The sequence below is a fragment of the Callospermophilus lateralis genome, chromosome 6 (genome assembly GCF_048772815.1).
Source record: "Callospermophilus lateralis isolate mCalLat2 chromosome 6, mCalLat2.hap1, whole genome shotgun sequence".
Classification (NCBI taxonomy): domain Eukaryota; kingdom Metazoa; phylum Chordata; class Mammalia; order Rodentia; family Sciuridae; genus Callospermophilus; species Callospermophilus lateralis.
In genome coordinates this window covers 52,106,678-52,120,933 of record NC_135310.1, presented here as the reverse complement: position 1 = coordinate 52,120,933, position 14,256 = coordinate 52,106,678, and the positions used below count along the sequence as shown (strand labels likewise).

Sequence of the window (14,256 nt, the reverse complement as noted above, 5' to 3'; positions counted from 1 at the left end):
GATTCTTCTGGGGCTGAGGACAAAGGGAATGCTTTGGGAGCAGCAAAAACCCCTTTTAAAATGACAAATAATCGCAGTGCCACTTTCATGCTGCAATTTAAAATATGCAGCCCTTTCTTGAATCTTGACTAGTTCTTGCTCTGGAAGCTCCAGGGCTCTGGGAAGAATGTTCTGCCCCTCTCTCCCTTCCTGCCCACCTGCCTGCCTCCCCAAGATTAGTTTACATTAGATCCTTCCTGTCCTGGTTCCTAATCTATTCAGTGGCCTCTAATTAGACTCGGTTTCCCAGATACATAACACCCAGAATTTTACTAGATAACCTGCCTGACAAGAAGCTATTTGAATCACTTATCTCTTTGTGGTAATGACCATGCAGCAGCATTTCTGGGAAGGCAGTGCTGAGGGAGTCTGGGATCTATGAGGCATGGCTCCTGGGAGTCACAGGGCACCTGGTTGCTAATGGATTCTCCCAAGACCAGCTAATGAGTTGCTGCTCATTTACAGAAGAGCCCATTTTAGTGGTCTTTCAATTGATCTTTTATATCCCCAAATACACATTTTTCTTTTCAAATTTATATTTATGAGCAAGACGTAAGTCATAATGCTCTCCTATAAAATATTTCAAAACTCTATTTAGTGTACACTTGAAAGAGTTAAAATGGTAAGTTTTATGGTATATACCACATTTTTTAAGAAATCAGTAATATACCAAAAGCCAAATATACAGGAATGGGAAATTGAAAGTTTTTTTTTTTTTTTTTTTAAGTCACTGAAGTCACAAAGTACCTCTTTAGTATTTAAAAGATTAAATGGTATTCATGGTATATAAATTATAATACCTCAATGAAGTCATTTTTAAAGTCTTTTTCCAAAATAGAAAATTTTTCTTTCTTTCTTTTCTTTTCTTTTCTTTCTTTCTTTTTTTTTCTTTTTTTTTTTTTTTTTGCATGGGAGAGGTTGCAATTAATGTCATTATTCTTAATAGATACAGCTCATAAATGACTTTATGTATTTTCAGCCAATGCAAGACTTTGGGGCACTAAAGACTCAGGGATTTTTTGTAGAAACTCCAACTTAAGTCTCTCAAGAAAAAGAAAAGAAGGAAGAAGAAAAGGGAGAAAATAAATATGTAACTATGAGGTGCTTCTTCTTATCTAACTCAGTAATCCTACCTTTGTCTTTAGGAAATCATGAAATAACTCAACTTTGCCATTGTTTTTTCCTGTAATCTCTTTTCTCCCTTGTTTTTACTGTCTCTTCCCTGGAATAACAGAGCCCTTCCTCCATGCTCTGGGGAGGACAGATCCTGTGTCACCATCCACTCAGGTCAAGCCTTGACTCTGGCTGAGCATTATCTGCATTCAACAAAGCCACACTGCAGTGCGAGGGACTGACAGAGTTACCTGGAGTTAACATTCCCAAGAGGTGGCTCTATTTGAAAAGATTAGCTCATTAACCCAAAGGAATGAATCTCTGGGGGACGGATTTCTAAGAGGTAATTTTGGTAAGATAGGCCTTTCCATCCATCTCAAATGGTTTGTGCCCAAAGTCATCACAACTGTTTTTTGGATAATTACCATCCTTCATTCCATGAGGATGTCACTGAGATGGACCACATAGATACTCTTGTCTACGAACTCAGTTTGCTTGGCCTGAAGACAGCCATTTTGAAAATTCTTAACACTGGGAACACAGCCAACTCTCTGTATCTGTGTCCTTTACTGTTTACAAAACAGGAATGGAAAATTGAAAGGTTTTTTTTTTTTTTTTTTTTTTTTTAAGTCACTGAACTCACAAAGTATCTCTTTAGTGTTTAAAAGGTTAAGTGATTTGTCTGTGGTCAACTGGTCATCTAAAGGCAAATGACAGGTCTGGAAATGGAAACTAACGCTAAACCCCCTTATTGAAGACCCAAAGTCACTGCCGGGACATTTCTCTTCTTATCTTCTTGCAATGGTTGAGAGGCTAAGGAAGTGATTATATGGCTCTCAATGTCCCTCCTAGGTCTATAACTACAGAGATTTTATGGTGGAGAAAGTCTCACTTGGATAGTAACAAATTAGCCAATATTGCCCCACCTAAAAGTGACTCAGAGTCACTTTTTCTTTCTTCTCTCTTTCTTCTCTGGTGCTGGGGATTATTTGGAGTGGAAGGGTCAACCATCCTTCTTCTGAGTACAAATTTTATTATACAAAGGCACAGATTATAATCTATGATCATCATAGAAAAACATCCAGGGAATGATTGCAACTTGTAGGATGTGATCTAATGTCATTGTATTAGTGGAATATTGAGAATGCCTGTGCAGTAGGGGTGACCCTCTGGCTGGTAGCTGAGAATGAGGACTGTGGCCAGCTTCCCTTCCCCCAGCACACTGCAGTGACATCTCCTCGGTGGCTTCCAGTGGCATCAGGAACATAGGAGCCACATTCTTTACTTCCTGTTTCTTTTCTTTCTTTCTTTCTTTCTTTCTTTCTTTTTTTTTTTTTTTTTTTTTTTTTTTGCAATGCTGGGATGGAACCCAGAAACTTGCCCATGCTAGGCAAAAGTTGTATCTCTGAGCTGTACCCCTAACCCCTTCACTTGCTGTATAAAAAATGCCTAGGCTTTGGAATCAGCCCAGTCTTGTTCTCTTTTAATCCAGGAAACTTATTTGAAATACTGCAACTCTTTCCCTCCCTTCCCCTCACCTGGTGTGCTCATATTCACCTTTGACCTTCCTCTCTGGCATGGCTATTGTGTCCAGTCTTCTGTAGGTGCCTCCCCAACCTGTACAGTTCTTGTTACAGCCTGTGCCTTCCTGATTTTCCCTGATGAGGTAGTTACTACTACTATCCTCATTTTACCAAGGAGAAAACTGAGGTATAGAGCTGTAGTGCTATTGGATTAAACAGGAATAAAGATTTTTATTTCTTTTTTTGCTTGGTTGTTTATTTTGAAACAGGGTCTCCCTATGTTGCCCAGGCTGATCTTGAACTCCCAGGCTCAAGCCACTCTCCTTTCTCAGCCTCCCAATTGTTGGGATTACAAGACTGAACCATGGTGCTGGGCTCCAGGAATAGAGACGTAGAAGTAGAAAAAGGGATGACAGGATGTGAAAAGCAAGAACTACTTAAGAAAGTCAACCCAGAAGACAGGAAAAAAAAAAAAAAAAAGGAAACTTCCTGTCTCTGGCTTGTCCATAGTGAGGCCCTCTTGGCTCAGAGACCAGGAACTCAGGATCCTTGAAAAGACTGTCAGTTGATCAAGAAATCACTAGATGTTGTTCTCATCATAAAAAGATAAGTTTGTGAAGTCATTCATATGCTAATTAGCTCTACATAACCATTCCAGAATATATAGCTATTCCAAAACTTGTCGTATATAACAAAAAGTTCTTGTCACTTTTAAAAATTTATCTTATTTTGTTTCATTTGTGGTACTGCAAATTGTTCTACCACTGAATACACCCTTACTCCTTTTCTTTTGAGATAGGTTCTTGCTAAATTGCTGAGGCTTCCTCTAGCTTGTGATTCTCCTGCCTCAGCCTCCCAAGTCACTAGGATTACAGGTGTGCACCACTGCACCTGGTGACATTTGATTAATTTTTTAAAAAGAAATCTTTGAAGGAACATCTTTTATGTCATGCAGCCTATTTAAAAATGGGATTAGGAAACTTGTGCTGAGTCCACATTTTTTGAATTATCACAGGGTTTTAGATACTGCCCTTGGCACAGTTATCATAGTAGACAGAGCCATATGCTTGCTACTCTGCTCTGTAACTCCTGCTGTCGATATTATCTGTAGATATGAGGAACACAGCAGTCCTTGGGTGATATTTTTCCAAACTCTTATAAAATGCAGATTTGTAAATGTAAAAAAAAAAAATTTAAAACCACCCATATCACTTGTATATGAAAAAAATTGTACCTGTATCTAGTCCACAACAATATTAAAATATTGCTCTTAGAGTGGCGTCATTTATTAAGCATTCATTTATTTAATATCTTAGGGTCTTCCAGGTACCAGAAGCCCTAGGAATACATAGATGATTATTTTCCTTTTAAACCCTTCAAGTCATCTACAAAATTTTTTCAGATGATTTACAAAGATATAAACACTGCTGCCAGATAACAGGAATTCGAAGTAGATAAGATGGATAAGGGGCAAATGTGGAGGCAGGAAAACTCTGAAGTTTGGCCGCATACTTGCTTAGGGTGGACCACCTTTCTGGCTCTAGACGTCTCCACAGCCAACAGGAAACTGCGAAGTTGAACAAGACAAGATTTCCGACCTCAGGGAGCTCTGAGTCAGTTGAGGAAACAGATGTGTAAACAAACAATTACAGGGCAATGTGACAAACGCAAAAGTGGAAGTTCTCGAGGGCAGAGGAAGTGATACCTGTAAAGGATGGAGAATGTCCAGGGATGGGAATAGCGCGTCCAAAGGCTGGGAGCCCTGAAGAGCGTCACGCTCTGCCTGGGAAATGGGGTCAAATTTCTAGAGATCTCAGCAGAGAGGTTATGGAAGGCATGCGGGTACTTTTTTTTTTTTTTTTTCTCTGAATGAAATAATGCAAAAATCCATGATAAGTGTTTATGTTTTATTAGCAAGAATAATAAACATAGCTTCTATGATATCGGAGTGAAGTAAAGAAATCAAAATAGATAAAATAGCAAAGAAGAGATGAACAGGAAGCACTAAAACTTTGCCTTGGATACCATTTGTCCGTTTCAATTTAGATATCCTCAGAGACCTGTTGGAAAGAAAAGGGTTTTCTGTTAAGGTATAGGTTTTAAGAGATTCACAATCATCTTAAAACAGCCTCTGAAACAGTAGATAACAGAACAGAATCCTGGGACTTTTCAGATCATTTGAAATGATAAGGACCCACACTTTTATTCTTTTTTATTTTATTTATTTATGTATTTTATTTGTTCTAATTAGTTACACATGACAGTAGAATGCATTACGACACATTGTACACAAATGGAGTACAACTTCTTATTCCTCTGGCTGTACAGAGTAGAGTCACACCAGTAGTGTAATCATATATGAACATGGGGTAACAATGTCTGGTTCATTCTACTATCCTTCCTGCTCCCATACCCGCCTCCCTTCCTTCACTCCCTTCAGTCTAATCCAAAGTACCCCTATTCTTCCCTAGACAACCTCCACCCCCGCCATTTATTGTGAATTAGCATCCGCAGTTTATTTCGCCTAGCATGATATTCTTCAACTCCATTCATTTATCAGCAAATACCATAATTTCATTCTTCTTTAAGGCTGAGTAGTATTCCATTGTGCGTACATACCACATTTTCTTTACCCATTCATCTACTGAAGGACATGTAGGTTGGTTCCATAGTTTAGCTATTGTGAACTGAGCTGCTAGGAACATATGTGGCTCAATCACTGTAGTATGTCCTTTGGGTATAAACCGAGGAGTGGGATAACTGGGTCAAATGGTGGCTCCATTACAAGTTTCCAAGAACTCTCCATACCACTTTTTAGAGTGGTTGCACCAATTTGCAGTCCCACCAGCAAAGCATAAGCCACATTTTTATTTTAATTAAGGAGGAAAGAAGGATAAATTGCCAGAATAGCTGGATAGTGGCAAAACTGGAATCAAACCAAAGTTGTCCTCATGAGTCTCTTTCACATGACCATGTGACCTCTCTCAACCTAGTGGTAAGGTTTTGAAAAATGAAGGAGTGCTCAGCACCAAATGCACAAAAAATAAAATTTAATAAATAAATAAATACTGACAGACATAAAACTAGAAACGTGAAAGAGTAACTTAAATAGAAGACATTGATTCAAATTCCACGGATTAGAAATATCTGTTGCAGTATATGGGAAGTCATTAAATACATGAAGAATTCTATAAAGATAGTTGCATACTTATAAGTATAGGAAACTATAATTATACACATAAAAATTCTTTGACAATTCTCCCAGTTTGCCATAAATGTATCCTCACATTTCTAGGTATTCAGTATAAAAATAACTCATTTTCAATGAAGAATGAATTACTGAAACTTGACAAAAAGCTTTATTTTTGCACGTTGTATGGCAATCAGCCCTTTCAGTTGAAATTGTCTTCTTAAAAATCCTTTATCTTCTTCACTGATTTATCTTCTTTTAACAGTGAATCCTAGTACCTCATTCTGGGGTGTTTCCATCTGGCTCTCAATCAAGTGGTTCCACACCTATGAACGCTTAGGAACATCTATGAACATTGAGACAGTTCCATATTCAAAGGAATTCTTTGTTGAAGTCTTTTAAAGTAAAGCAAAGAAAAATAATTGCACCCTATTTTACTCTTTGAAAGCTCTGTTTACGTTCTCTGTATTGTATTGCTGTTCTTTTGCTTTGAAAAGGACCACCTGTGTCTTTTTTAAAGCTTGTTGAATTTTCCTGGTGAGAATGATTCCCAGGTACTCACTTTTGTGACATGGCCAATGATTTAGATCTGACAGTACCTGGTTCACCAGACTTGGACCCTGTTCCCCAGGTGAGCTTCTTGTTGGTACAAAAACCTTCCTGGGCAGTGGGCTGTCTCCCAAATGCCTTGGTAAGGATCACCATTGTTCATCTTAGTACAGCCAGTGGGAAATTAGTATCTGACTTGAGAAGCACAAAATCTGAAGAACAAGAACAGGTAAATGTGAAATCAGTATCTTTAGTGACTCCCAACTTCCCCGGGGCGGGGGGGGGGAGGGGGATTCTTCTTCTTCTTTTTTTTTTTTTTTGTCTTTTTTGGAACTGGGGGTTGAACCCAGGCCCTTGTGAATGTGTGGCAAGTGCTTTGCCGCTGAGTTACATCCCAGCCCTACTCAATCGTTTTAGATGCTTTTTTTTTTTTCCCTTTTCCTTAGGTATCAATTACACACTGCAAAATAGTTGTCTGAAGTGCCCCTCATAAGCTCCTGGGTTAACGCAGGAATATTCAGAGGTGAAATGATTAAACTATGAGAGCTATAACCTGCTCAGTGGATGCATTTCATGAACTAAAAATTTGAATGGACTAACTATAGGCAGGAGGGGCTAAAGGAAGTGATGTCATCCCAAACATGTCTTTGGGTTTTATTTTTTTCATTTTTTAAAAAAGTTGGTTCATTATAGTTGTACATAATGATGGGATTAGTTGTTACATGGACACATTATAACAATATAGTTTGGTCAAGATCATTCCCCAGTATTACCTCTTTCTCTCCTCTCCTCCCACCCTGGTTCCTTTCCTTTCCTCTACTGATCTCCCTATGATTTTAATGAGATACCCCACACCTGACCTTTTTTTTTTTTTTTTTTTTCCTTTCTAGCTTCCAACTGAGAGAAAATATACAACCCTTGACATTATGGGTTTGGCTTATTTCACTTACATAATGTTCTCAGTTCCATGCATTTTCCTGCTAATAACATAATTTCATTCTTTTTTTATGGCTGAATACAACTCTGTTGTATTTATATAACACATTTTCTTTATCCATTCATCCATTGACACCTAGGATGGTTCCATAGTCTGACTATTGTCAGTCATGATGTTAGAAACATGGGTATCTGTGTATCACTACATCATGATAACAATTCTTTAGGATAAATACTGAGTAGTATTGCTGGATCATATGGTGGTTCCATTCCTAGTCTTTTGAGAAAACTCCATACTGATTTCCATAGTGCTTGTAGAAATTTACAATTCCACCCATTGGGTAAAAGTATATTATTTTTCTCCTCATTCTTCTAGCATGTATTATTATTTATATTTTTGATGACTGCCAGTCTAACTGGAATGAGATGAAATTTCAGTGTACTTTGGTTTGCATGTCCCTAACTGATGACAATATTGAACATTTTTTCCCCTACATTTATTGGTCATTTGTATTTCTTCTTTTGAGAAATGTCTGTTTAGTTTATTTGCCCATTTATCAGTTAGGCTATTTAGTTTATTTTGGTGTAAGTTTTTTTTTTTTTTTTTAATATTCTGGATATTAATCCTCTATCGGCAAAGAAGCTAACAAAGATTTTTTTTCCCATTGTGTAGGTTTTTGTTCACATCAAATTCTTGTTTTACTGTGCAGAGGCTTTTAAAATTTGATGCCATCCTATTTATTAACTCTTACCACTATTTCCTGAGCTTTAGGGGTTCTATTGAGAAAACTGTTGCCTACACCTATATATTGAAAGGTTGACCCTATGTTTTCTTCCAGGAGTTGCATAGTTTCTGGTTTAATTCCTAGGTTTTTTATTCATTTCAAGGTGACTTTTCTGCAGAGTGATAACCAATGGATAACCAGTATTCCCAGCACCATTTGTTTAAAAGCTATCTTTTCTCAAATGTATGTTTTTGGCACTTTTGTCAAGGATCAGATGATTGTAGATATATGGGTTTGTCTCTGTGTCTTCTATTTTGTACCATTGGTTTATGTGTCTGTTTTTATACCACTAAAGCAATTTTTGTTACAATAGCTCTGTAGCATAACTTGAAGTCGGGTATTATGATGCCTCTCCAGCATTGCTTTTTTGGCTTAAAATTATTTTGAATAATCTGGGTCTTTTAGTCATATAAATGAATTTTAGGACTGTTTTTTCTAGTTTTGGTGGGGATTGCATTGAATCTGTATGTTGCTTTTGGTAGTATGGTCTTTTAAATAATATTAATTCTGCCTATCCATGAACATGGGAGGTCTTTCCATCTTCTTGTGTCTTCAATTTCTTTTTTCAACGTTGTATAGTTTTCATTGTAGAGGTCTTTTACCTCCTTGGACATATTTATTCCTAGGTGTTTTTTTTCAAGGTTATTGAAAATGGATTTTTTTCCTTATTTCTTTTTCAGCAGATTTATTATTGGTGTATAGAAAAACTATTGATTTTGGCATGTTGATTTTATAACTGCTACTTTGCTAAATTTGCTTATTAGTGTAGCCATCTTCTGGTGGAGCTTTTTGTATATTTGAAGCATAGGATCATATCACATGCAAACAGTGATAATTTGCTTTTTTCTTTCCTATTTTTATCTGTTTATTTCCTTCTCTTGCCTAATTGCTCTGGCTGGAATTTCTGGTATTATATTGAAATAGGAGTGGTGAGAATGAATATCCTTTTCTTGTCCTAGATTATAAAGGAAATGTTTTCAGTTCTCCCCCATTTATTATGATGTTAGCTTTGGTTTGTTATATATACCTTTCATGGTGTTAAGGCAATTTCCTTCTATCCCTAGTTTCTTCAGGGTTTTTTATCATGAATAAGTGCTAAATTTTGTTAGGAGCTTTCTCTGTGTCCATTGAGATGACTATGGGATTTTGTCCTTAATTCTATATATGTGGTAAATTGCATTCATTGATTAGCATTTGCTAAACCATCCTTGCATCACTGGGATAAAACTAATTTGGTCATGATGTGTCATCTTCTTACAATGTTGTTGAATATGATTTTCTAATATTTTATTAATCATTTTTACATCCAAGTTCATCAGGGATATTGATACCTAGTATTCTTTTCTTAGGGTGTCCTTATCTGGTTTTGGTATGAGTGTGATACTGGCTTCATAGAATGAATTTGGAAGTGTTCCATCCCTCTCTATTTCATGTAATAATTTGAGGAGCATTGGCGTTAGTTCTTTTTTTTAAATGTTCTGGTAGAATTCAGTTGAGACTTTATTTGGTCCTGAGTTTTTCTTTTTTGGAAGTCATTTTATTATTGCTTCTATCTCCTTGATAGTTATCATTCTGTTTAAGATTTTTTTATGTCCTCTTGATTCATTTTTTGCATGTAATATGCATCTAGAAATATATCTATTTCTTCTACGTTTCCAACTTATTGCAGTATAAATTTTCAAAATAGTCCCTAATGATCTTCTGGATTTCTGTGATGCCTTTGTTGATTTCTCTTTTTTAAATCTTTAATTTCATTAATTTGGGTTTTCTTTATTTTTCTTTTGGTTGGTTTGACTAAGGGATTATCAATCTGGTTTATCTTTTCAAAGAACCAACTTTTTGTTTCATTGATCCTTTGTGTTGCATTTTTATTCTCAATTTTGTTTATTTCAGCTTCAATGTTAATTATTTCTTTTCTTCTGTTGGTTTTGTAATTGGTTTGTTCTTGTTTTTCAAGAGCTTTGGAATGCATTATTGGGATCTTTCTGATTTTCTTATGTATCCATTCATAGCTATAAACCTTCCTTTTAGAAAAGTGTCTTCATAGTTTCCCAGAGGTTCCAGTATTGTATCACTATTTTTATTTGATTCTAATAATTTTAAATTTGCCCTATGATTTCTTCTATTATCCATCATTTAAAAGTGCACTGTTTAATATCCATATGTTCATATACTTTCTGTAGGTTTTTTTGTCGGGGGGTCTAATTTCATTGCATTATGATCTGATAAAATGAAACCGTTATATTGATTTTTTTGCTAAGAGTTGTTTTGTGGTCTAAAATATGGTCATTTTTTGAGAAGTTTCCACAGCAGCTGAAAAGAAAGCACACTCAGTTATTGTTTGATAAAATAGTCTAAAAATACAAACAAAATGTTTTAAAATAAATAAAATGTTGGTTAACCCCATTTCATTAATATTTTAGACCCAAAGTATCTTTATTGAGTTTGTGTATCAATGCCACAATTATTGGAGAGAGAAGTGTATTGAAATTACTCAGTATTATTGTACTAGGGTCTATCTGAAGCTTTAATTCAAGTAGTTTTTCTTTTATATAATTAGTTATGCCTACATTTGGGGCATAAATATTTACTATTAAATCTTCTTGTTGGATTATTCCCTTTACCAGTATGAAGTGAACTTCAACTCTTCTGAATAATTTTGGCTTGAAGTCTTCTTTGTTAGATATGAGAGCAGCTATTCCTTCTTGTTTGAGTGCTCTGTTTGCATGGTATTTCAATTTCCATCCTTTTGCTTTCAGCTGCTGGCTGTCTTTGCTAGTAAGGTGAGTTTCATGCAAACAACATTACTTGGGTCTTGTTCTTTAATTCATTTTGCCACCCTATATCTTTTAATTGGAAAAGTGAGACCATTTACATTCAATGTTGTTATAGAGAAACGTTTTTTAATTCCTGTCATTTTGATTTATATCCAGTGTTCCATTTGGCCCTGTTTCTTATTTGCTTAGCTGATCTTCAAATGTCCATTTGTGAGCTCTCAGTTTGTTTTTTTTTATTTCTTCTGTATAAAGTATTTCTTTAAATATTTTCTGTAGTGCTACTTAGTAATTATGAATTCTGTAGTTTCTGCTTATTTGGACCTGGAGAGCTTGTTTGGAGGTTCTAGCAGGGGAGCACAGCTACTCATGTACCCTTGACAGAAGAATGATCCTCCTCTATCAGAGAAGGTCATCCTCTTTGACCACTTTTGCAGCTTCAGGAGGGATGCATGTAGAGCAGTGAAGGAGAAAAGGGACACCCACTTAGCCAGATCAGCTGAATCAAGCCTGGTGATCAATGGGATGACAGATGTCACAGCCAGATCACCTTCACATATTACAATGCCTAATATATAGAACAAGGATAGAATTTTAAAAGCTTCAAGAGAAAAAGGTTGAGTCACATTTAGAGTTAAGCCAACTGGAATTAATTTTGATTTCTTAGCACAAATTCCAATTAAATTTCTAATTCATATTTTGGACTAACTTCCTTAATTCACGCAATTGTTTTTGTTGGCTCATCAATCATTTTTATAATCATTCTTTTGTTCTTTATCTGATATTTCATTCACTTCAAATATCTTTGGAGTCAGTTTCTGGTGAATTATAAACTTTAGGAGACATTGTGTGTTACCTTGTTGTTTTTTTTTCATATTTCTAGTATTTCTGTGCTGAGTTTTGTGTATCTGTTGGGATGAATATCTCTTCCACTCTATGTGTGAGCCTTTTTAGGGCATAGCCTTCTCTTGTCAGTGTGTCCTTGAGTTATCTAGATTGAGCACCCCCATACATAGCCTTCAGCCATTCCTACTTGGATCCTGATCATTAGTTTATGAAGGTTTTTTTTTTTTTTCTACTATTCTTTGTAGTAAAGTATTTGTGTTTGGGGCAAGGTGCACTGTCTCTTGGCTGAGTTTAATTCAGCAAACAGTGTCTCTACCCTGTGAACTTTTAGTGCCTCTGCAGATTCCCAGCACTTCAGAACTTCCGCATTCTTGGGTTCATCTGTAGAGTAGCTTGCAGCTGGAGTACCAGATCCTTGATCTTGAAAACAAGCTTCCCCATCTGCTGACTTGGCCTGTTGTCCTCCTGAGAGACTTCTCTGCTAGAATCTCCTATTCTCCAGCTTTTTTTCAGGGTAGTTCAGGTTCAGCTTTGGGATTTCTATCTTATCCCTGGCTCCTTGCGTTCTCTCTCTCTCTCTCTCTCTCTCTCTCTCTCTCTCTCTCCCCCCCCCACCCCCACCTTTCTCTCTCTCTCTCTTTCTCTCTAGTTCCCATCAGACATGAACTTTGCTCTGCCATGTGTTTGTGCCATGTTATGCTTTACCCTAGGCCCAGAGCGATGGATTTGGTAGATCATGAACTGAACCTCTCTAACGGTAGCCAAAATAAACCTTTATCTCTCTAAGTTGTTTTTGTCAGGTATTTTGATCACAATGATGATAAGCTGACTAGCACATCCTCCAAAGTCTCCACTTTTGCTCTGCACTCTTATACATATCAAACAGTATATATTTTATTTGTAGAAGTATTAACATATACTACTTTATAGCTCAAAAATGCCCTATCAGGCTAGAGATACAGCTGAATGGTAGAGCAATTGACTAATACGTCTAAGGCCCTGGATTCATCTTCAGCTCCTCAAAAAATAAAATAAAAATACCCCTTCTTTATTGACTTGGCTTCACAAAACAAGGATTATTAACAACAACAAAAAAAGACACATATCTAGCCAAGAAACAGGAAGACTGAAGTATCAGACAGTTAGCATAGTACTAAGTGGCAGTGGTGACCCCATTTCTCCACTGTACGTTGCCCTGCCCTGTATTGTTCCTATTCTACAAAAGCAGCTCTCACTCCACACCTTCCTCTCACCCACACTAGAATATCTATAGCTTCTTTAAGTTACCTACGAGGCTCTTCTGATAAGGAAGTAAATCTGCTTCAAATCCTGTGTTTACCATATGCCAAACTGGCTCACCCTCCCTGAAAATTAGTGGTCTCATCTATAAATTGAAGTCATATATAATTGCTTTTTGTAATGAGCATGTGTTCATTTATTCTCTGTGTAATTAAAACCATGTTAACACAAAAGTAAATAATGTCAATTGGGAAAGCACCTGATATAGAGTAGATACAAATATTTGCTTTCTATCCCCCAGCAGTTTGATTACTTAATTAAAAAATTTCACTGTGATATATGTGTTATATAAAAGATGTTCACTTTTGGGTTTTGATTTAAGGGAATCCAAGATGATACTTTCTTTATTTGTCCCACCTCCAGGTTCATCCAACACCAGATGCATCCAATACAATGCCCAAATTCATCCCCAACAAAATTGAAGTCATATACCTCAGGTGCACCAGTAGTGAAGTGTCATGTCTGCACTGACCTTCAAGATTGGTCCCCCGGTACTGTATCCTAAAAAGGATGGTAATAACATCACCAAGGCAACCAGTGAACAGAAGAGTCTGAGGATCACAGTGAAACTGAGCATTCAGAACAAACTGGCCCAAACTGAGGTGGTGCCTTCTGCCTTTGCCCTAGTCATCGAAGACCTCAAAGAAAAACCAAGAGACAAAAAAGAACAGAAAAACATTAAACAGTAGAAATATCATTTTAGATGAGATTGTCAACATTACTCAAAAGATGCAGCAGTGATCTTTGGCCAGAGAACTCTCAAAAAAGATGAAAGAGATCCTGGGAACTTCTCAGGATTGGAGCTGCAGTGTTGGTGGCTATCACCCTCGTGACGTCATAGAAATGTCAACAGTGGTGCAGAGATGGTAGTTAATCACAAAGAAAAATATTTCAATACACAATCAGCAGACTACACCCCCCCCAAAAAAAATGAAGGACTATATCTGTAACTCATGACTATGCAGTTGATGGAATATGTGAAAAATAAGCTCACCCTGTTTTGCCTTCCATGCCAACCTCAGCTTCACATTAGCTGCTGGGAATGGGAGAGGGTCTGGCGTGCTATAGTCTCCCTGTATTCAGGCAGAGGGACCTGGGTAGTGCCTATTTGGGGAAAAATAGCAAACGAGGGTAAGTTTAACTTTTCTGTTCTCTCACTTCCCTCTCTGAATACCTCTAATTTGGGATTTTCCTCCCCATTT

The 14,256-nt window shown here is 36.8% G+C and overlaps 1 pseudogene; it reads left to right on the top strand.

Annotated features, from left to right (window-relative positions):
- Window positions 1–6,436: 6,436 nt before the first annotated feature.
- Window positions 6,437–13,924, top strand: LOC143401858 (large ribosomal subunit protein uL11 pseudogene; annotated as a pseudogene).
- Window positions 13,925–14,256: the final 332 nt, after the last annotated feature.